General features: G+C 39.3%; 1 protein-coding gene across 9 annotated transcripts in view; it reads right to left on the bottom strand.

Annotated features, from left to right (window-relative positions):
- Positions 1-12267, bottom strand: part of Arhgap15 (Rho GTPase activating protein 15) — a 647156-nt gene that overhangs the window by 336813 nt on the left and 298076 nt on the right. The window lies entirely within an intron of this gene.

Below are 12267 nucleotides of genomic sequence, written 5' to 3'. Positions count from 1 at the left end.
GTCTGTTTGGCTATGTGGATGATTATATATATCCATAGAAAATGACTTATTCTAGGTTCCAGTGTAAGTAGCACAGACCATGCTCATGGCAAGGAGGGAGGGATTACTGAGGCTTCACTTACATCTTGGAATTCTGTATAACTGTTGGCCTTGATAGGTTATTTTAAAAGGTTGATTGTGTCTGAAGGTCAGGGTATTAAGGGTATTGACACTACACGTGTCATGAAAAGTGAATCCAGTTTTAATGATCTTAAAGAACTTAGTAAACATCTCCAGTGCAGTTTCTCTACACTGTAAAGTAATTTTTTAAATGAGAAAAATGTTGATGCCATTCTATCAAACTGGCATCACTTCAAGTGATAGAATTAAGAGATTACAAAGACCTTGATTTCTAGCGCAACAGTTGAAAGCACACAGTTCTATCCAATGGAGAACGGCATGTGTCTATAGAAAAGGCTCGTGATGATTTCCCTTCAGTTACAGAAGGTAGAAGAATGATCCTAGACAAACAAGTTCACTTTCTCACTGATATGTTGAAGAATGAGTGTTAAAAACATTAACAACATCCATATCCTGATATTTATCTCTTTTTTTTTCTCTTCTTTCTGTAAATAACTACTCCTTTGCTATGAAAAAAAAAATGTTTAAGGCCAATCTGAGGCATTCAGAAATTTCAAATGATAGAAACAACTAAAAAGACCCTGCAATTGAATGGATGTCATTCACATTTTGCTTAGAATTAGCATTTGACAAAGAACCAAGAAAATATTCCATCTTAAGTATGCTGAAATTATGCATAGGAAATGTATAATAAAATATGCCAAATGACCAAGGAGCCTCAAGGCATATTAAATGATATGGCTATAGCATTTCTAGAACAAGTAAGAGGAAGGAAATGTGATTACTATTACATTTGGAGATACTTTGGACTTCATGGTATCATTTCACTTGAATCAAATTAAGTAGAAATAAAAAGTTATGTCAAAATATACTACATTTATTTGAAGTGAACATGAATTATTTTGTGATATTAATTTTGGCCATATCTTTATTTAATCCTCAGTGAATAAAATATAGATGTATATTTTGACTATGTCATAATGAGATAGCAAGACCCAAAATTGAAGCAATAAAAGCTTATAAGGAAAAACAATTCAGATTAACATTGTTTTAATCTTGCATCATACTCATTGCTGTTGATGATCAAATGCAGGTCATTGTGGTTATACTTATAGATCAGTTCCTGGCTCTCTAAGGCATTTGTAACCACTGAAGGGATTCTCTAACCAAGTCTATCCATCTCAAATTCAGTCTCCTTGAGTAACTCCTAACAGGTTTTTGTTTTTTTTTTAAACTTTTCAGAGCAAAGCTAACATTAAGGATGAAACATCAGCAAGAAGTGAATGATCTTTAGTGTGTCTTTCCAGAATGTTCCTTGTTACAGTATTTAGTGATTTTGTGAGAACGTATCTATCTTGTGCTCCCAGTGTTGCTAGATGTTAAGTAAATATATGCTGATTACAAAAAAAAAAATGCTGCTTTGGTAACTCTCTTATTAAAATGCATTTGTAACCCCCATCTGTCATGAAAGGTTAAAAACCTTTGTTTGCTTTGGAGAGCAGTCTTAGTCAGGGTTACCCTAGCAAACAATGACAGCAGTCTTCAGAAGTTGTGTGAGGAACAAGCCACTAGGGACTCACTTTTGTTTTAATTGGCACACACAAACACTTTTCTGGTCTGTCAAGAAGATCAAGCTCATATGCATGGAGGGTGTTATATTCTCACTTTGGGGAGTAGTAAAGCTCCCTTTATTTAAGTAATTTAAATGATAGACTGCAAAAACTTTGCAAGTCAGAAAAATGTTTTATACTTTCTTAGGGGATATTTGTTTTAAGGGACAGAAAATGTTCTACATATCTAAAAGATGTTGAACCCCATGCTATAATTGCCCAGTTCCTTCTGATGCCGTGAACTGTTCCTACCTCTGCACCCTCTAACTAAGCCTGGCTACCAATGCATCCCGAATTTCCAATGCTCCCCCTCTGTCAACAAATGTGTAGTCATTAGTTTCCAGATGTTTATTGAATATGTTTTCAATGCATTGGGGCGATTGATTTGCATACACATTTATTGGAAACCTCAGCGGTGTCATCATAGCAACATAACCTGCCCATGTAAGCAATTTCTTATTTAATGAAAAGTAAACAAATGTTGATCTACACACTCGACAGATCTCAGGAGCATTCTGAAATACAAGGTTTAAGGGCAGCCTTTCAAGAAACAATGCTTTTTAATTGAAATTGAGCTGTACTTTTGACACTTAAATAATTTGGTCCATGAATCCTTCCATCTGAGGTTTGTTCTGCATAATGAAGTTGGCCCTGTAGTGCACACTCATACCCATGTCCCTTGTCAAGTGTTTATTAGCAATATTTTTAAACTCCATAGACACGTCTCTCTCTCTCTCTCTCTCTCTCTCTCTCTCTCTCTCTCTCACTCACACACACACACACAAGCAAACAAAAATCACCTTCATTATTTATCTGTATTGGAGTGCTCTAAGTATTGAGAAATCGTCCCTGTAATAGTCGTAAAAGAACACTGCCCAAGTGATTAGAGGCCAATTCAGCAGTTCCCACAGTTGTTCCCCTGAGCTGCAGTCATCTATGATGCTCATATGAGCAAGTGATGGAACAAAGCTGATGGGGTATCATGTTATCTGCATAGTTCATTGGTTCTTGATGCTTGGGAAGAGTATGCATCTCAATATAAATGAACCATTCCAGGATGTGTGTCCCCAGTCCCACTAGCCTGCTGCTCCTGGCACAAGTCTACTCACACCGTGTACTACATTCACACTTTCCCATTAACTCATCCAGTCACTCGATATTTGGGCACCTGCTGTCTCCATCATTGTCAAAGTGAAATGACTTACTATTTGTTTTTATTCAATTAAGGCTCAATTTGAAGATTTATTTTTAAAATTAAAAAACCCAGTGAAGTGGAAACTTCCTGGAATGTAGAGGGTGACCCTAGTGACGACTCCAAGTACTGGAGGACATGGAGTCTGAAATGACTATTTTTTGTAGCCATGCAAGGCTTCCAGTAGTGGGACTGGGTTGCATTTGATTGAGTTTTTGGCAGAGGGTAATCTCTAAATGACCTAATGCTAGGACTGATGCTAGGACAAAAGATCATTCTCTAAAAACTGACAGTGAGGCTCCATTGCCAAGGAAAATATCCATATAGCTAATTGAACTTAGAGAAATTAAGATGATACCTGAATGGAGCCTTCACCACAATGTCCTAGATTTTTTGGTGTGAGTAGGCCCTCTACAGCCTATAGTAAAAGAAACTTGGACACAAACCCAGCCACAAAATCTTTAACTGATAGTCTGTCCTGCCTGCAAGACATGCTGGGACAATGGTGGTGCAATACTTGTAAGGATGGCCGAGCAAAGTTTGGTTTAGTTGACACCCATGCTAAAAGAGGGAACTCATGCTATACCCTGCCTAGATGGCTGGGAGCTGGACACTGGATAGCCTAGAAATCTGGATTAGGTAGAAACAAACACAACTGGAGAAAAAAAAATGAAATGATTGCTGTATTATTCAGGGTTTTACTTACTGGCTTGCTTCCCCTGTATTGCTCAGCTTGCTTTCTTATAGAACCCAAGCCTTTCCCCCTTGATCACTAATTGAGAAAATGCCTTACAGCTGGATCTCATGGAGGCATTTCCTCAACTGAAGCTCCTTTCTCTGTGATAACTCCAGCCTGTGTCAAGTTGACAAACAAAACCAGCCAGTACAATTGACCCCTTGTCAACTTGACAAACAAACACATCACTATTAAGCCTCAACCCTTACATTCTTATTCATCTCCAAGATCTACATAACTTTAAAAGTCCCACAGCCTTTGCAAATTCTTAAAATTTCAATCTCTTTAAAATATCCAATCTCGTTTAAAATCCAAAGTCTTTTAACAATTAAAAGTCTCTCAGCCAGGCCTTTAATCCCAGCACTCGGGAGGCAGAGGCAAGCGAATTTCTGAGTTCGAGGCCAGCCTGGTCTACAAAGTGAGTTCCAGGACAGCCAGGGCTATACAGAGAAACCTTGTCTCAAAAACAAAAACAAACAAGCAAACAAGTCTCTTAACTGTGGGCTCCACTAAAAATACTTCCCTCAAGAGCGAAAAACATCAGGGCACAGTCACCATCAAAAGCAAAATCAAACTCCAACCATCCAATGACTGGGATCCAACTCACAATCTTCTGGGCTCCTCCAAGGGCTTGGGTCACTTCTCCAGCCTTGCCCTTTGTAGCACACACCTTGTCTTCTAGACTCCAGCTGCCTGTACTCCACTGCTGCTGCTGTTCTTGCTGGTCATCTAATGGTACTAGCATCTCCAAAATGCTGCTGTCTTCCACTGTAACTTGGCTTCAACAATAGCCTCTCATAGGCTCTCTTCATGGTGCCAAACCTCAACTCCTTTGCATGACCCCTTCAGTCCTGGGCTATCAATTGCAACAAGGCTGCACCTTCACCAATGACCTTCCATGGCCTCTCACACTGCCAAGCCTCAGCTGCTCTTTGTGACCCCTTCATGCCTTCAAAACCAGTACCACCTGGGTAACTCTTAAACATTACTAAGTCCAGCCACAGCACAAGGTACAAACTTGTCTCTCTCTGGAACACAGCTTCTGTGCTCTCAGAAAACAGTTCCCAGAAGATGTTACCTCTAATTTCTTAGCTCCAGCTAACCAGCATCCATAGTGCCAGTAATGCAAAGGTTTGACTTTAGTAGTTCTGGTATCTTGTTAATCACAGCTGATTCTTCAGCCCTAGCTAACCGGAACCACAGAATCTTCACAATCAAACTAGCAAATGCACATACCCACACACGCAGCCAGACATTATTGGAGTCTAAATTGGAGGTCTCCATTGGGTCCTTCCCTTCAGATATCTGGAACCCAAAGGAAGAGAGGGAGGAAAGATTGTAGGACATAGTAGACACCAGGAGAACATGGTCTATTGAGTTAACTAACCATGGCTCACAGAGACCAAGGCAGTAAGCATGGGGTCTGCATATATGCATATTGTCCTTTGCATAAATGTAATGGCTGTTAGGTTTTTGTTTTGTTTTGTTTTGTTTTTTTGTTGCTTTTGGTTTGGTTTTGCTTTGTTTGCTTTTTTTGCTTGTGTATATGGGGTGGGGAATTCCTAACAGTGAGATGAGGTGTTACTCTTTTGCCTACTCTTAGGACTCTTTTCCTCCTCTTGGGTTGTCTTGTTAACCTCAATATGATGGCTTTTGCCTTGCCTTCTTGTTCTTGTTTTTTTTTTTTTGCTGTCATTCTTAGAGGTCTTCTGCTTTCTGAAGAAGAAACAGAGGAAGTGGATCTGGGAGAGATGGGGGCAAGACACAGAGGAGTGGAGGAAAGAACACTTTGCTTCTGAGTTCTGGTCATTTTGAGAGTAGAATATGTTTTTTAATAAAAAGCATTCAACCAATCAATCTATAAAAACATCTTAAAAGAATAAAAGCTCATTCCCCATAGGATATGTTAAATGTATACTTATCTTTGTACACATTTTGAATCCATTCATAAGGATCATATGCCTATCTTACTATACATAGCATTTACACACTTGTGAAAATTTGTGCTAATGTAGCTGTTTAAAGGACTATTCTCCCCAAGTGAGCTGAGTTACCCCACCTTTCCCTTGCTCAATGACCTCAGTCATATCCATCACAGTCCACACTGGGCAACCCCAGCAAAGTGATCCGAGCAATTTGAAGCTCTAACTCTACTGTGTGCTTGTCATTCAGAAGCTTGTCCCAGGTACGACTGTACAATAAAAGTCCTTTCATTGGAGGTGCTGTGCGCTGTGTGCTCTGGCTCCTTCTGCTCTACAATTTCCTGCTTCCCAGTTTCTCTTTGCACTTCTAGAACTCAGACAGACAGAAATCATCATGTTCCCTAGCTGTAGTATACTAACATTCATCTCTTTCCTTAGATAAGCTAGTTCTTGCTGCCAGAAGCCCTCTGACTTTTTCTAGCATCACATCCAAATCAATTTAGATCTTTCTTTTTCAATAAAAGCCTTTCTAAAATAGACACCCCTACAGACCTCCACATGATCTGTTTCCCATTTGTCACAACCCAGTTCAAAACAATCTATGTTCCAGTTCCCTATGGATCTTTCCATTCACCTCTTATGCTCTAATCTTTGGTTCATTGCCAAAGTCTTTAAGTGTGGTTGAAAAACTCACACATATAGAAGTCATTTTATTGTTTGCTATGGCAAGATAAATTTAATTCATCTTTTATTACAAGAAAATCCTGAAAGGTGCAAAAAAAAGTTTCATGAATTCATATATAATAGGCAAGCTAACTTATCTTTTGCTAACACGTTAGTGGAGTAGGTAGGAAACCACTCAGAGCCTTCTGAGTGGTAGTCAGTGGAAGGTATTTTCCCACCAACCAACTCACTCTAGTCTTCTGAAAATAGGACTATAAACTTGAAGGAGGCAAGAGCACCAAGAGTTGTTTGAATTTCAGTGCTTGCCATCCCATTCTATAGCCACTCTTTTGTTGGGTAGGAATTATCTATGCTGTTTCATCCAGCCATCCTACGCTGTGTATGGAAATTTGTACCTGTGAGTTGTATAAGAAAATGGGCATGATTTCAAGATTTTGCTGTTAATTCTGAAGTTCACAGGTCAGTTCCTCAGAGGATCACAATGATGTAGAATGTTCATTGCTGGTTCCTCATGCTACAGCCATTGGTACACTGAGGCACTGGTACCATTACTAAACAAGGAAACTCTACTGGGAGATGGTACTATTTATGCTACTAATACTTCTACATAGATACATTAGCTAGTTTTCAGATATGGTGACTTAAGCAACTGCAAGTATTATCACTCATACAGGTCTCTTGCTAGTAAGTGCTGAGGTTGTGCAATTGGAATGAAAGATGCTCCCATATGTAAGTCTTTCTGTGCCATTGTAACATACTTGGCATTGATTTTGAGTGTTTATAAAACATTCAAGAGTTGTTCCGTGTCTACTTACATTAATGAGAACACCTGTTAGCTTTAGTGCCATACAGACTTATTTGCATCAGCTTCAGGTTTTCTGCTCCTGTACATCACTTTTTGAAACAATTAGATGCTTATAGAGAAATACAGCTCAGGGAAAACCAGCAGCTTGAATGCCTTCCGGCTCGAGACAATTCAACTCCAGGTTTCAGCGAATCCCAAAAATCTGCCGAATTATAATACTGCCACTTAGAAATGAATGTAGGTGTACTTGATATTTTCTACACTGAGAAAGCAGAAGATACATACATACAAAATCTGTGCTTTAATCTTCAAGTAAAATCACAGCCAACTACAATAGTTTCAAGACAAAGATGGCAACAAGGAAGGGACTACCAAAAGAAACATTCTTCTGGTCCTAGGGGCCTCCTACAAAAACACTGGTCTGTGCCAGTCTTCCAAAGCGTGCACAGTAGAAAGCATGTACAGATGCTGGGGCCGCTCACATCATCTCCAGCCCTTTGCTATGGAGGATTTCTCTGTGATAATAGAGCTCAAGCGAACAAAGATGCTTGGACTTCCAGGCTCCTGGTCATCATGGCGCAAATGTACCAACAGAAGTAATGTGCATCATTCATTTCCTGGAATAGATAATCACAATGCCTGTAGGTGCCCCCCTCAATGACACGTCTGTCTATTGCTTCACACAGGATGTTAAAGAGTCTGTGAATTTAAATATTTTCAGTTATTGAAGAGAGCACTCATACGGTTCATTCATTCGCAGCCTCTATTATCATCATTATATTTGAGAGGTGCAATGTTTACATCAAAATGACTCACTTGGTGATATATTCTAAAGATAAATGTGAATTTATGATCTACAGAAGTGTGATTTATAACTATTTTCTCAGACACAAACAGAATACCTCAATGCTGTCTAGTAAACACAGATTAGCCAAGGTACATGTGAATGATTCCCCATGACGAATGGCACTTTTTTCTTGGGAATGAGGGAAGGCAGAGTGTGCATATCACAAGAAATAACAGTTTATTTCCTCCTCTGCAGTCTGGCTGTGTGCTTTGGGCAGATGAAGCAAGATTAAATAAAGAACTGGGGATCAACTGGTGACATTTATGTCTGGAATCCCAGCTACATAATTCAGGAAGGCAAGGTAAAACTTTGCTTCTGATGTCTGATCATTTTGATATTATACTGAATCAAGAGTAAATGATGCTGTTTTTAGAATTCTTTATTAACTAGCAGCATCATTCATTAAGGGTGACAGATTAACTATTTGTTTAATCGGTATGCTCATGAATAAAGAGAGATTTCTCCTTTTCCATCAATTATAAGTTTAAATAAATTAAATAAATTTATTTTTATACTGAAAGTGCACAAATGATGTGATTTGGCCTATGGGAGATTACCTATTTTTTTTAAAGTGATTAGCACTAAATCAAACATGAAGTCATGTATGGTGGCACAACACAATCCTAGCTCCTGGAAGAAAGAGTCAAGAGGAGTTTTGCAAATTCTAGGCTACCTGGGGACACAGAATAAAAAATTTTCTCAAAACAAACGAAGACATTTCTAAAATTATTGTTTGGTGGTAGAAATATACAATAGATAGAGTATTACATTATATCCCACTCTATCATATATATCATATATATTCATATATATACATTCATATATATGTTGATACAGAGAAAAGTAACACATAGAAAAAATTACCTGTGACTGTATTAGAGAGCAGAATGTATCAACGGAGCAAGAAGCAAGCTGATAATGGGATATCTAGCACGACCTATCACTCCATGCTATGACAAATGTGCCTACCAGAAACCTATACACATTTTATTTCATGATTCAAAGGGGCGCATGTGTTGGAAATAATAGTGTGTACAAACAACAATGTTAGGAAAATAATCCTGACTGTACCATTTGAAGAGTACATATACACTTCAATATCCAAACTGTTATCTTGAAGCCAACTGCTAACACTTTAAAATTCCTCTGAACAGCTTACCTAATAAAAAAATAGTATAAGCCAGATCTATTTTCGCCTATGTTGGAACATATACTTCACTTGTTGTCCCTCATCACAGGGGGAGTCACTGATCTTGAGATGTCAACTAGCCATCTGCTATGGGCCCAGCTTTAGAAACTGAGGCACACTTGGAAAACCTGAGCAGAAACCTTTGTTTTCAGGAAGCGTATCGAGGGAGGCACCAGAAACCAGTGATGCATAGTTAAGAAGTAAGGGTTCTTATGGACAACATCAGCCTCTCTGCGAGTATACTGGAGTGCCCAGAGAAATACCCCAAAAGGGAATCTTAAAAGTTCAGAGGAGACAAAATAGAAGAAAAGAGGGGGATGGTATAGACATGTGACAGGAACATCAGATCTGGAGACTCTCAAGGAAGGTATAACTCTGCACGACCCGGAGAGGCTGCTTCTCAATACCCACATGGCCTTGCTCCCCTCTTAGTGGCGTTTACTTAACATCCTCTTGTAAGCTCTACTTCTCCGTAAGCATGTATTTTTTTCTTTGAAGATTTAGTTTTAATATGTCTATGTGCATATGTCTGCCCTGCACATGTGAGTGCAGTCTTTGCCAAGGACAGATGAAGGTATTGGCTCCTAGGGAAGCTGGAGTTGCAGGTGGTGAGGAATCACAGAATGTGAGTGTGGGAACTTAACTCAGCTCCTTTAGAAAAGCAGCAAGCACTCTTAACTGATCATCCATCTCTCTAGTCCTTAAGTGATAGTACTAATTAAACTGTATTTTAAACTTGCATGTGATGTTGTGTATCTGTGAGGTATGTACATGTGTGCTGTGCTCTGTGTTTGTGTGTGTGTATTTACTGTAGAATCCTACAATTGATAACTTCGCACATATATTTTTTGAAATATATCTGTCATTATAACTCAGGCTCATCCATCTGGCCAGGATAGCTGATCTATATGCTTTAGGGCCCTGCCTGTCTCTATTCCATACCAAGGCTGGGGATGCAGGCATGGACACCCCCATGACTAGCTTTTGACATGGGTGCTGGGATATGAACAACAGACACTTTATCCTGCGAGTATCGCCACAGACAATCAAACTCTTCCCCCCGGGTCTAAATTTATTTATTTATTTTTTTAGTTTACAGATGGAAGGTTTTCTTGTGGCATTTTCATACACATTTAGTTCTAGTTTATGGCCTTTGACCCCTACTGCTCCAAATTATCCTACCCTGTATCCCCAGTATGCTCTCTGCCACTTTCATCTGATATCTATTCCACAGCTTTCCCACCATTCTTCCTATCACAGATCCCTTTTTAGTTTTCTTATCTATAGACACACCGACTCCCACATTAGCATATCCAAATTCTAGCCATTCTCCCTGTACTGGCTAGTTTTGTGTCAACTTGACACAGCTGGAGTTATCACAGAGACAGGAGCTTCAGTTGAGGAAATGCCTCCATGAGATCCAACTGTAAGGCATTTTCTCAATTAGTGATCAAGGGGGAAAGGCCCCTTGTGGGTGGGACCATCTCTGGGCTGGTAGTCTTGGGTTCTATAAGAGAGCAGGCTGAGCAAGCCAGGTGAGGCAAGCCAGTAAAGAACATCCCTCCATGGCCTCTGCATCAGCTCCTGCTCCCTGACCTGCTTGAGTTCCAGTCCTGACTTCCTTCGGTGATGAACAGCAGCATGGAAGTGTAAGCCGAATAAACCCTTTCCTCCCCAACTTGCTTCTTGGTCATGATGTTTGTGCAGGAATAGAAACCCTGACTAAGACACTCCCACAAATACCATAATTCTAGTTTTGTTTATGGATGAATAAAATTGTATTGTATAAATGTAACATGTTTTCATTATTGACCAATCAGCTAAAGGACATCTAAGATGATTCCGTGTCCTTGTTATCATACAAACAGAAGTAAACAAGGGTCTCTTATTAAGAAATTAATTTTGTGCTGGGCAGTGGCAGCACATGTCTTTAATCCCAGCAATTGGGAGGCAGAGGTAGGCAGATTTTTTCTGAGCTCGAGGCCAGCCCGGTCTACAGAACAAGTTCCAGGACAGTCAGGGCTATACAGAGAAACCCTGTCTCCAAAAACCAAAAACAAACAAACAAACAAATAATTAGTTTTGCTAAAAATTACACATACACACACACACACACACACACACACACACACACACCACACACACAAGTCAGTTTAAAGCTCTAATATATATGTATGTATGTCCGTCCTATTCACTTTTTTCTTCCTAGTTAGGCTTTTCTCCATAATTTCTGGGCTGATTTCCTTGATGCTGGTTGTAGTGTCATAATTCACTTTCTGCATCCACTCTTTGCCGTATTCCCAATTTGATACTTTGTAACTTATCTGTAACAGATTATAAAAAATACTTTGCTTTTATTATCCTCATTAATTATAATTAAGTTATTTTGAATCTGTGCTTTTACATTTGTACCTATAGTTTTAAAAATTCAATGAATACCAACTTCACAGAACCATCAATAGGGAAATACAATCTAGGACAAATAATGCAAAACTATTTGATACAAAGTAAGGACAAACAGTATTATTGTTAATATTTTTGCTATAGTTACTTGACTAATTGATTCACTAATTGTCACCTTGAATATGCTAACTTTTCCCCATAATTCTGGAAACTCTATAGGCATCCCTTATTTGGGAAAGACTGAGAAATCTCTAGGTATTATCTAAAAAGCTTTCCCCCTGGTTGCCTATACTTATTCCATCATCCTGTGACTCCTTACAGTTATACTTCTTTTGTATCTCACCCAGAACTAAGATGGTTTAAGATCCTGATGATGAACCTGTGTTCTTGTGCTTGGCTGAACACCTGGAGTACTACAGGCTTCACTTAAGGACTGTAGAATAAACGAAAGTTAATCTGCCCTTAGGTTAATCCAGGAGAATTGTGGTATCAGCTAATAGAAGGTCTTGAAATTTAGGAAGCATTTGACTTGTTAGATCAGAAGAAAGTAATGACTGGCCCCTGAGATCACACAGCAGTAACCCCCGCCCCCCACCCCCCAAGAGCCAGGGGAAGAGACATTTTTGCACAGCTACTTCTCTGACAGTCAACCCAACGCTCTCTTTGGGGATGTGCCAACCTCTTTCTCTGTGCTTCTTCTGTGGATGCTGGAGTTTCCCAAAGCTTCCTACTATTGCCTGTTACTTTCCTTTTTGCAAA

This window comes from Mus musculus, chromosome 2 (genome assembly GCF_000001635.26).
Source record: "Mus musculus strain C57BL/6J chromosome 2, GRCm38.p6 C57BL/6J".
Taxonomy (NCBI): Eukaryota; Metazoa; Chordata; class Mammalia; order Rodentia; family Muridae; genus Mus; species Mus musculus.
The sequence above is the reverse complement of the archived record's forward strand: the minus strand, read 5'-3'. Positions and strand labels throughout refer to the sequence as shown.